The sequence below is a fragment of the Scylla paramamosain genome, chromosome 7 (assembly GCF_035594125.1).
Source record: "Scylla paramamosain isolate STU-SP2022 chromosome 7, ASM3559412v1, whole genome shotgun sequence".
Classification (NCBI taxonomy): Eukaryota; Metazoa; Arthropoda; class Malacostraca; order Decapoda; family Portunidae; genus Scylla; species Scylla paramamosain.
In genome coordinates, this window is record NC_087157.1 from 5235001 (window position 1) to 5247500 (window position 12500).

Consider the following 12500-nt stretch of genomic DNA (forward strand, 5'->3'; position numbering starts at 1 on the left):
GCTTCTGATTAAACACTATGAATTCAGCCTTCTCCCTTCCACTCGCAATCTACTGGTAATAATCGCCCCAACGAGTTTCAGAATAAATGCTACATTTTTCATACACGTTCTTCATGATATAGGATGTTTTAATCCTAAGCACTTTCATATCCCACGCCTCCTTGCTCACACACACACACACACACACACACACACACACACACACACACACACACACACACACACACACACACACCTCATTTCATAAATCATTACTCTACCGTCAAATATAGACCGTCACTTTCAAAGACCGATTGGGTGTAATAAAAATAAGAAGGATGTATACCGGCACGTGTCAGAGATGGAAATGTGACAGGTACTCCCAGCAACAGAAGCACCCAGCCGTGTGTGTGTGTGTGTGTGTGTGTGTGTGTGTGTGTGTGTGTGTGTGTGTGTGTGTGTGTGTGTGTGTGTGTGTGTGTGTGTGTGTGTGTGTGTGTGTGTGTGTGTTGGTTCTTTGAGTCCTTCTGGCTTGTGCAACTTGAATTGAGAAAGGGATACAAAAGACTTACAGTTTGAGTTTCCACATTTCCTGGGAGCTACATACGAGAAAAGTAGTATTAAATGCACACTCCGTTTATTTATTATTCACACTCCGTCTGTCTATTATTCATTTCTGGCCTTGATCTCAGCACCCTACACCACAAACACTCACACACACATACACAAAAGAGACTTTCACTCCTTGTTTTACTGCTTGGTCATAAGTAATTCACTGACGTTCCTACCCCCCCCTTTTTTTTTTTTAAAGGGCAGAGTGGGAAAGGAAGGAACACCAGCCCAAGATATTCTCTGGCCTCTGATAATACCAATGCTAGTGATCTGATACGCTGTTTGTTGTTGTTGTTGCTGCTCTTCCATAATGACCACCAAGGTCTAAATGTTATTATGATTATTCTCCTCCTCCTCCTAACAACAATGAACATAACATTCTCACAGCTAAAAACAAATCCACAACAGTAAGGTGTGGAAAAAGTTGGAATTTTTTACCTACTTCATTAGGTTTGATTCACGCTTTACTTGCACCAGCAATTCTAACCACGAGTTTTATTTAGACGCATAAATGCAATCTATTTACATCAGTAATCAGAAGAACATAACGTGAAAGCTCTCACCAGTTTGTCTGGTGGAAAATTTGCTTTTCACAGAGGCGATCACCAGACAATCTGCCCCGCCAGACTCGCAGCGCCAGCTGTAAAATGGTTAAAAGAAAGCAAGGGTGTTTCCTCTCACAAAGGGATCGCCTGCCCTCCACAAATGGACAATTGGTGGTCTGTAGATCTTCGTTATTTTCAACAAAAGTTCACCACCAGAGGATTCCCTCCAGTGAAACAAAGGAGAGAATTGTTCAGAAAAATTATCTTACTATTTCAGGAAAAAGGGATAAGAAATAGTTTTGTATAATAAACACAACACAATTGATTTTTTTCATTTTTGACATCAAAGTTGTCATTATTTCGAAAGAAAATATCACTTTCATATCATTATTTTTTTCTGAACGTTGAAATTAGCGAAGCGGACAGAACTTTCGGCAACAAAAATATGAGGGAATTCAAATGTGTTTACTATAAGAACCTTACAAGCTATTGTTAGACTTCTATCAGAGGACGTCATCACTCCTATACGATTCTATTAAAAAGAAAATACTAGTTAAACATTTTACTTTAGAGGGAAAAAATCTATTCACTGGTGAATGCAAAGTTCAAAAGGAGTCATGTGTGAGAACTCTCTTCAACAGAAACGAAACACGTCCGGCTTCAGAAAAAAAAAAAAAAAAAAAAAGGGAGGCTTTGAAAAGCATGGAAAAATCGTTCGCACATTTAAGTGATCAGGAAAATCCCCAGCAAACGAACTACTTGTGCCGGTGTGAGTGAAGCACAAGCATTTGATACATCAAAAGAGTAAAAACACCTCAAGCGAATTTACGAAAGGAAAACTATCACAGCTGCACTTGACATTACACACCACGCACACAGGTGAGTGCTTCCACGCACCACACACCTGAAGTGTCCCTCGCCGCCACACCACAAGGCGGCGCCAAGCACCATTATCAGCGTGCTGAAGCCACGACGAGACATTTACCACTCACGGATCATTGCGGTAAATCTAGACACGGTGTAATTGCGGCTCCTCTATTCACTCTCCGCCTTCTTAATGGACTCTTGATCGCAAATGGAGCAGGAACTAAATTCAGCACGTGACGCTTCACTGATTGGTATTTACTGTGTGTGTGTGTGTGTGTGTGTGTGTGTGTGTGTGTGTGTGTGTGTGTGTGTGTGTGTGTGTGTGTGTGTGTGTGTGTGTGTGTGTGTGTGTGTGTGTGTGTGTGTGTGTGTGTGTGTGTGTGTGTGTGTGTGTGTGTGTGTATGTTTTCATTTACATCTCTCTCTCTCTCTCTCTCTCTCTCTCTCTCTCTCTCTCTCTCTCTCTCTCTCTCTCTCTCTCTATATATATATATATATATATATATATATATATATATATATAGAGAGAGAGAGAGAGAGAGCTCTCTCTCTCTCTCTCTCTCTCTCTCTCTCTCTCTCTCTCTCTATATATATATATATATATATAGAGAGAGAGAGAGAGAGAGAGAGAGAGAGAGAGAGAGAGAGAGAGAGAGAGAGAGAGAGAGAGAGAGAGAGAGAGAGAGAGAGAGAGAGAGAGAGAGAGAGAGAGAGAGAGAGAGAGAGAGAGATGTAACTATTTATCTAGACAAGGTGGAATCAAATGCTTTTCGTCTCCTCAACTCCTTTCCTCTAACTGACTGTCTTCAGCCTCTTTCTCATCGCCGCAATGTTGCATCTCTTGCTATCTTCTACCGCTATTTTCATGCTAACTGCTGTTTTGATCTTGCTAACTGCATGCCTCCCCTCCTCCCGTGGCCTCTTTGCACAAGACTTTCTTCTTTCTCTCACCCCTATTCTGTCCACCTCTCTAATGCAAGAGTTAACCAGTATTCTTAATCATCTCTTTCGCTGGTAAACTCTGGAACTTCCTGCCTGCTTCTGTATTTCCACCCTCCTATAACTTGAACTCCTTCGAGAGAGAGGTTTTACGACACCCTTCAGTTCTTGACTACCGCTTTGTAGTCTATTCGGGGACCGAGTGGGCATTTTTTTAACTTGTTTTTTTTTTGTTGCCCTTGGTCGGTGTTCCTCCTACATAAAATTAAAAAAAGATGTGCATACAGTATATATATATATATATATATATATATATATATATATATATATATATATATATATATATATATATATATATATATATATATATATATATATATATATATATATATATATATATATATATATATATATATATATATATATATATATATATATATATATATATATATATACGCACTATCTTCATAAAATCAATGGCATTACATTTGGTGGACGTGTTCCTTGAAGGGAATATGTCGCGTGACTGGCGTGTCGGGACTGATGACTTGTGACAGAATCGACACATGTCAACAACAGGGATTATCCTCCTATCAGGGTGGAGTGCGCGATGACTTTGGTCTCCAAGAAATAAAGTGGCGGGGCGCAGGTCACAAGCCCCACTCCCGAAACAGACTCTGGCGCAGCGCGTGGAGGTGTGGCCAATGTCACGCACTCCACATTCCACACAGCATGCCTGCCTGCCTGGCTGAGGGTCACTAACAATACTTCCTCCTCTCCTTCTTTTCCAGATTGAAATGTCAAGGTCATGTCAAGGGTATGATACAGGTTCCTTTCCAATGTTGCTGCCCACAGATGAGACTACCGGTGATCTGGTTCACCATTAATGTCACAGTAGATGTGCTAATATCCCATCTCAATCGAGAATCGAAATATTGTAACTTTCAGCACAGTAGTGAAGAAAACCAATTTCATAACCACGAAGAGAATCTACAAAACGTTATATATTATAATTATTATTTGGGTGTTTCCTTTTGGTTTCCCTCTAGTGTTAGCATTGCAGGCTCCTTTCATTACATCATTTCATTACATGCTTGTATATAACTATAAAAAGAGAGAGAGAGAGAGAGAGAGAGAGAGAGAGAGAGAGAGAGAGAGAGAGAGAGAGAGAGAGAGAGAGAGAGAGAGAGAGAGAGAGAGAGAGAGAGAGAGAGAGAGAGAGAGAGCACGTAAATTTATAATTTTTCACAATACGCTTGTGTAAAACAACAACAAAAAAATCTTACAGATAACTGCGGTAAATCTAGACACAGAGTAATTCACGGTGGGCATTCAAGACGCGAGGCGGCCAACACACACGTCTTACGAAGTGTATTCTAATAGTTACTATCATGATTTATCTTATTTAATATTTTGTTTGGTGGTCAATAAAACCACCTCTATGGAAACCCCAATAATGCACAAAATAAATATTTTCGACAAATGGATATATAAATAAATAAAAACAACAATATATACAGTTCTAGTAATTACAATATATAGCTTTTTTTGTAGTTATAAAACTAATAATTGGGTTACAAATTCCCCAATTGTTTATCTATAGAGTTATGTATTCATTTATCATGTATTCATCTATATGTACTTTATTAATATTTCTAATTTTCTACATACGAGCTGCGTATTTCAATGCACTCTCAAAAACACACAAAGAGTATACAGGATGCTTGACCTCAAGAGTCACCTTAATGGAGCTTATTGAAACTCGAGAGAGAGAGAGAGAAAAAATGCCCCGTTGAAGAGAACTCTTGCCTAACACACACACACACACACACACACACACACACACACACACACACACACACACACACACACACACACACACACACACACACACACACACACACACACACAAAAGGGCGTGCAGGGTCATCCTTGGCCCTGCATACACCACCTATGAAGAAGCCCTAACCACCCTGAGTCTGTCCAGAATATCCACCAGGCACCGAGAGGCTCTGGAGAAGTTTGGGAGGGGACTACTGCATCATCCACGTCTCAGAAACATGCTGCCGCCCGACGCGCCTCGCCCGGTCCGTGCCACCAGACACCACAACAAAATAACGCCCCAGAAGGCGCCGCGCACGGACCGGTACAGACTCAGTGCGATTCCCACCATGGTGCGAGCCATCAATCAATAGTATTTCCCTCCTAGATTAGACTCACCTTTAGGATTAATGTTAAGTTTTTCCCCATCCCCTATGTACATTTTCAGTTTGTCAACTGCCTAAATAATAAACCGTTTATTATTATTATTTTATTATTATTACACACACACACACACACACACACACACACACACACACACACACACACACACACACACACACACACACACACACACACACACACACACACTAAAAAAAGATCTGAATAAATATGCACCCTAATATTACAAATGTCTTTAAAACCACTAAGTCACAGTAAGGCGGAGAAGCAAGCAGAGTAAGCCAGACTGCTCAGTGAAGAAAGAGGAGGGAAGATACTGGTTAACTATTCCGGGAGCAAGATGGACAGAATAACAATGAGAGGGAGCAGAAAGGACGTGCGTAACGCGTCTGAAGGTGAGGGAAGCATTATAATTAGCTCGCTGAGGAGAAGAGGACCCCGGAATATAGTGGAAGACAAGAAGCAACACTGAGGCAGCAAGTTACCAAGATTCAAGACTCAAAGCAAGAAGGGAGATCAGTGAATGGATGGGACTTTAACCTTATGCTGAATAGCTATTAGGATGAGGATTCCTTACCCGCATCTCGAGCAGTAATTGTCCTCCCCCTCCACCCCCCTTTAATACGAGAGGACGAGATTCCAGCATTGAGCCTTAATCTGGGAAAGCGAGAATTGACTGAGACGATAAAGAATACCTGATTTTATGGAACGTGATTATGGCAGAGATGATGTGCGGGATTTTCAGATAAAATTTCCAAAGACCGACAGCGCGTCCAATTACGTTACTTAAAGGACGCCTGAACTTTAAAGAGTGGAAGTGTGGGAGAGGAAGTGTGCGTTTAGTTGGCAGATGGAGATGTCGAGTTTTGAAAGGCAGTTTATTCCACCAGTTTCTCTGATCCATTCATGATTTCAAGGTCTCGTAAATGGTCAATGTCAATTCATCTGTAGTTACGTAGTTCCCATGCAGAAGTCGTTTCCAAGACAGTGAAAAATATGGGATAGGGCTCTCAGTGATATAATAGCGTGTGCAGTGCTGTGAACAGTGCCCACATATTAGAAAAAGAAGGAGGGAGTTGGAGAGGGAGAGGGAGAGGGAGAGGGAGAGGAAAAGTGAAAGGGAAAGGGAAAGGGAAAGGGAAAGGGAAAGGGACAGAGTAGAGTAGAAGAGAGAGAGAGAGAGAGAGAGAGAGAGAGAGAGAGAGAGAGAGAGAGAGAGAGAGAGAGAGAGAGAGAGAGAGAGAGAGAGAGAGAGAGAGAGAGAGAGAGAGAGAGAGAGAGAGAGAGAGAGAGAGAGAGAGAGAGAAATTTAAAGGAATTCCTAGAAAAAAGAAAAAGTCATTCTATCAAAATATCAAAATCAAAGTCACACCTGGCTTTAATAGAGAAAATAGCCAATATTCAAACACAAAATTATCAGAGCAGCATCCTTTGCCAGTTAAAAATAAATAGTGAAGATCAAAGAATGTTGAGTTTATTGACGCTTGAAAAATCATATCGAGGTCATATGAAATATTTCAGAGAATTAATTTAAAACAATATAATGGAAGCTATAAAATAAAAGTTACAGGATGTATCGATCTTTGTGAAAGTATAAAAAAAGTGATCAATTTACCAGACAGCAGCTCTTGAGAATGGTACGAAAAATTTTGAAGCTCTTTGCAATGGCAGAAAAAAATGGAATCCAGTGTTACAAGATATACAAGATTACACAGGACATCCCTTCATTGTGACGGTTCAGTGAAGTACATACACTCTTAACCTGAGGAAAATTAATGCAAACAGTGGACAGGAATGCAGTTCTTGAATATGATAAACAAAACTTTTTTTCCACCATGATCATACGTTATACCAAGAATAAAAAGCCAGAAAGGAGAACACCAAATCTTATGAAGAACTCCAGTGAGAGGCAAGATCAAGTCACGGAAGAAAAACATGAAGATGAAAGGGGATCATAATCATTCACAATTGAGTTCTCAGCAAACGTCTTAGCGTAGAGAGAGAGTTCGGTTTCAGTGACAGTAGATAAAAAAATTGCGCAAGTGGGATCGAATAAAAAAAATGAAGGGATGAAAAATATATAATGGTGAGAGATACTGTTTTCGGAGCACATACTACGAGTATCAATCAGGCAACATTTTGACATTTCACTCATACTACGCGACTGGATTCTAACGCGACTGTCTTCGTGAAACAATTCTAACTGTAATACTGATTGCTTCAATATTAAATGAGGACCAGATGAGATACGCAGAGGAGGAGGAGGAGGAGGAGGAGGAGGAGGAGGAGGAGGAGGAGGAGGAGGAGGAGGAGGAGGACAGAAACAAGAAAGACGAGGCCGACGAAGACAAAAATGAGGATGAATAATAGGAGAGCGAAGATGAGGACAAAAATGAGGAGGACAAAGACGAGGACTAGAAAGGTAGTGGTGACATATAATTATTTAGTCATATACAAGAGAGAGAGAGAGAGAGAGAGAGAGAGAGAGAGAGAGAGAGAGAGAGAGAGAGAGAGAGAGAGAGAGAGAGAGAGAGAGAGAGAGAGAGAGAGAGAGAGAGAGAGAGAGAGAGAGAGAGAGAGAGAGAGAGAGTCAAGTGACATTTAAAATCGTATCACAGAACATTTTAAATCGCATCACAAAAGGTTATATTGACAAAATCTCAAACTATCATTCACAGCATCGGTAGGTAGAAAACTGCCCTCTCTCTCTCTCTCTCTCTCTCTCTCTCTCTCTCTCTCTCTCTCTCTCTCTCTCTCTCTCTCTCTCTCTCTCTCTGTCTTTTCACCCTCCTGAGTCTTTTCTCTCCAGGTGCGGAACAAACAAAGGCAATTACAGTACCAGTTCTTTCCCTCTTTCCGCCCCAAACTCTGAGCGTGGTCATGATTTGCGGCCACGAGCGAAAATGATAAAGTTAAAATCGACGGCAGCACTTTTGAGTTAACTAGACGTAATTCTCCCCAGTACAGTGCACGTAGCTTGAGAGAGAGAGAGAGAGAGAGAGAGAGAGAGAGAGAGAGAGAGAGAGAGAGAGAGAAATGGAAAACGTCATCAAATATTTTGTTACAGTATTCGATGGCAGATATTAAATTGAATATAATAATCAAGTCAGTGTTATCGCTTATAGAAATCTTGACGTGATGAAAACAGTGAGAGAAAAAAGGGGAAATGAAGTGTGTGTGTGTGTGTGTGTGTGTGTGTGTGTGTGTGTGTGTGTGTGTGTGTGTGTGTGTGTGTGTGTGTGTGTGTGTGTGTGTGTGTGTGTGTGTGTGTGTGTGTGTGTGTGTGTGTGTGTGTGTGTGTGTGTGTCGTTATGTGTACCATTGATTTTCTCGTTGCGCTTCAGTGTATACATGGTTATGAGTCTGTACTCGTACATATACGCGTGTGTGTGTGTGTGTGTGTGTGTGTGTGTGTGTGGCCGCGAGTACGTACGTGCATACGAGATATTGGTGTAAAAAAATAAAGGGGCTTGTCGATGAGCAGGCCGGATTCGCGATATTGACAAAACAATATCCACTGAGTTACGTAGCCACAACCCTCGCCTTTGGTTACAACGCTGCCCACAGATTTTTTTTTTTTGCACAACAGACACGACGATGCTGATGAAAAAAAAAAAAGTAATAAAACAGCATATCTCAAAAGCCATCGATTTCTATACAATAAAGACTAGGGTGAAAATATAAAAAGAAAGATCAAATAGCACACAGCAAAAGCCAGATACTTGCACGACTGACAAGAAGATGCAGATAAAAAAATAAACAAATAAATAAATAAGAAAAAAAACAGTAATAAAAGACACCTCAAAAGCTACAGCCACAATAAACACGCGGATGCAACTAGAAATATCAAAATAAATATAAGGCACCTAAAAAGGCCATATATTTATAACGCAAACACGTGGATATAAATAAAAAGGACAAAACTACAAATCACACACACAAAAAAAAAACACCGGTAAATTCCACCACAGTTTTTCTACAACAGATTCAAGAATGTGCATCACAACAACTCTGTAACCATCTAAATAAAACACCTCTTTGCTGCACGAAAGGTTTTGCAGAACACACAGGAATTTTACACAGCTGAAGTCCCCCCCCCTGCGTGTGTCCCCGTTACATATACGTTATTCATACATATTTTCGTCCATTCATTCGTATTTGCATTACAGATTTTACTCAGCAGACTCCAGGAAGTACTTGAACAGATGGATAGGAAAAAAAAAAGTTTAAAAACCACACTTCGAAACTCACCCTTGTGTATTGGCATGACACAGAAACCAAACATATATCCATTTATTTATATCAACACCCACAGACACTTTACTAAATCGAAGAAACCAGGAAGACATAAGATGTAATCGTAAACAGTAGGAGAAAAAAAAATATACAAAAAGCCATGGATTGGTATGGAGGAAAATAAGAATATAGAAGATATATCACACCAGCTGGAATAAATGAACAAGGAAAAAAGAAAACACATGTGAAACAGCCAGTCTGATCTCGGTTGAATAAAAAAAAGATAATGAATAAACGGAGGAAGAAATGAGAGAGGGTGCAATAATAAAAGCATCAATACCTCCTCTTAGTCAGGATGCAAATTCCTCGTACCCTCACAGGTGAAAGAAAAATATAAAGCCCTTCCTGTCCTCCATCCCCTAAACTTTACCTTTCCTTCCCTCTCTCCGAGCTCACCTGCAGCCCCGGTAATCAGGATGACACAGGTGTTGACAAGGTAGTTTCTCAGGAAAGGCAGGTGAGAGGGGGACAGTGGCGACCCTTACCTTGCCCTCATCACCCTCGCTATCACCCTCATCACATTGCTCTCTCTCCCTTCATCACCAGATTCCCTCTCGCCTCTTACTTGCAAGTGAGGGAGGAAAGGGAAGCCCGGCGGACAAGTCTATAACCAATTTCACTTGGTTTAAATCGCTCTTTTTTACTGTAAACACTCCCTGTGAGCTGATTTGTAAGAGCCTTCCCCGCTTTTCCCGAACTCGTTTCTCAATAAAAGTGGTTTGTTAATCGTTCTTTTCCGCCAGAAACTGCTACGTAATCATCACCTCCACCAGACCTCCACTTACTTCCACCCTCTCTCCCTCTTTCCCTCTCTCTCTCTCCTCCCACCTCGCGCCATCACCACGGGATAAGCGAAGAGCAGTTCCGGGCGAAAGGTGCTGGAGTATAAAGGATAGGAAGGAAAGGGGAGAGGAGAGAAAGAGAGAGGACGGGTGTTGTACTGGTGATGAGCGGGTAATGAAGGGTGTGGTGCTCTCAGAGTAATGGTCATGGTGGAGTGGTGGTGAGGAGGTGGTGGTGGTGGTGAAGTGCTGGCTGAATGTACTATGGTCAGTGGAGGTGGTGGTGGTGGCGGCGAAGTGCTTGCTAAGTGTACTGGAATGGCAGTGGTGCAGAGAGAGAGAGAGAGAGAGAGAGAGAGAGAGAGAGAGAGAGAGAGAGAGAGAGAGAGAGAGAGAGAGAGAGAGAGAGAGAGAGAGAGAGAGAGAGAGAGAGAGAGAGAGAGAGAGAGAGAGAGAGAGAGAGAGAGAGAGAGAGAGAATGTGTGTAATGCTGTGTACTCGTAGTGATGAAAGGAGTAAGTGCATGACTAATTCATTGTACCGTAGTGTTTGTGTTAATGAAGGAATGAGGACAATGAGAAGTAATGGTAGTGAACAACCGGAGTAGCAGCAGCAGTACTGGTGATGAGGTACAAGGGTGGAACCAGATGTAAATGTACTGGTGGTGATGAAATGGAGAGAGGGAGTGGTAGCAATAGTGAAGGAAGAAGAAGGTGAAAAGTGATGGTGAGGAGATGAAACTGTACAGAAATAGCAACACTGTATCGGTAGAGATAGAGAAAGAAAAATAAGAGAGAAGGAAGGAAGAAGGTGGTGAGGGAATAAGGAGGTAACTGATTGTGTAGAAATAAACAGTGAGAGAAGGAATTGCAAGCGCTATTGTACTGGTAGTAATAGGGAAAGAAGAGAAGTAATAGTGAGAAAAGGAACGAAGAGGGTAAAGGTGGTGAGACTAAGAGGAGCTAAGTGACTATACAAAAATAGCGACAGTGTGCGAAGAAACTATTAACTGTAATGAAATGGTCGTGATGGGGAGAGAAGTAAGAGCGACAGAAGGAAGGAAAGGAGGAGGAAGGCCCACTCAGGATATGAAGAACTACTCGTACGTGACCATAGAGAGATATTATTAGAGACAGAAGGAACTGTTAACTGTATTGCATTGGCGGTGGAGAAAGAAGAGGAAGTCTAAGAGATAAACAGTGATGCAGCGCGGCAGAGGCAGTGAGGAGGGAGAGAGAGAGAGAGAGAGAGAGACGAGGTACTCCATAATGCTTGCCTAAGGGAATCTCAACACGAAAGTGGAGTCTCTACGGCAGCGTTCCTCACCTGCATTATTTTAGGGAACAAGGTAGCAACAAGGAGCGGAGGGGTAACACAAGGCGACACAGTACAAAACTAACCTGGGCGATGGCGTGGCGGTGTGTGGTGTTCGGGCCACGCGTCAGGGCGAGGAGCGTGTCTTTTATATTTTCTGGTTTGTTCAATGTCCCAAAAATCTGAAAGGATAAAAGGAAATGAATGTGGCATGTATAGTTATTCTTTCTTCGTGGTTTTGTTTATTATTGTTGTTGTTGTTGTTGATGTTATTATTATTATTATTACTATTATTATTATTATTATTACTTATTATTACTTATTATTATTATTATTATTATTATTATTAGCAGTAGCAATAGTAGTAGTAGTAGTAGTAGTAGTAGTAGTAGTAGTAGTAGTAGTAGTAGTAGTAGTAGGTAGTATGATTATTATTATTATTATTATTATTATTATTATTATTATTATTATTATTATTATTATTACTATTCCAAAGTCTCTCTCTCTCTCTCTCTCTCTCTCTCTCTCTCTCTCTCTCTCTCTCTCTCTCTCTCTCTCTCTCTCTCTGTTACTGCCATTTTCTCTCTTTCGAGCATCTTGTCCCATTAATTTCATCCGTCTCTCTCTCTCTCTCTCTCTCTCTCTCTCTCTCTCTCTCTCTCTCTCTCTCTCTCTCTCTGTCTCTCTATCTATCTATCTATCTATCTATCTATCTATCTATCTACCTATCTATCTATGTCTATCTATCTGTCTCTCCCCGCAGCAGCAACAGCAGCAGTGCATGTTCCCGCATGTTTTATCTCTTGCCCCGGAAACACACACAAAAAAATATATATATAAAATAAAAAAAAGAAATGCAAAATCACAGACACAAAAAGAAAATTAAAATACAAACCTCCCAGTAAGACTTTCGCTGCAAAATATGAAGAGACATTTCCGCGGG

At 41.0% G+C, this 12500-nt stretch overlaps 1 protein-coding gene across 18 annotated transcripts in view; it reads right to left on the reverse strand.

Annotated features, from left to right (window-relative positions):
- The window catches only part of LOC135101945 (nephrin-like), a 529348-nt gene that overhangs the window by 296819 nt on the left and 220029 nt on the right, over positions 1-12500 (reverse strand). For all 18 annotated transcript variants that reach the window (XM_064006385.1, XM_064006371.1, XM_064006370.1 and 15 more), the window contains one exon: positions 11644-11739. The gene's annotated coding sequence lies outside the window, so the exon portion shown is untranslated. The remainder of the gene's footprint in view (positions 1-11643; positions 11740-12500) is intronic.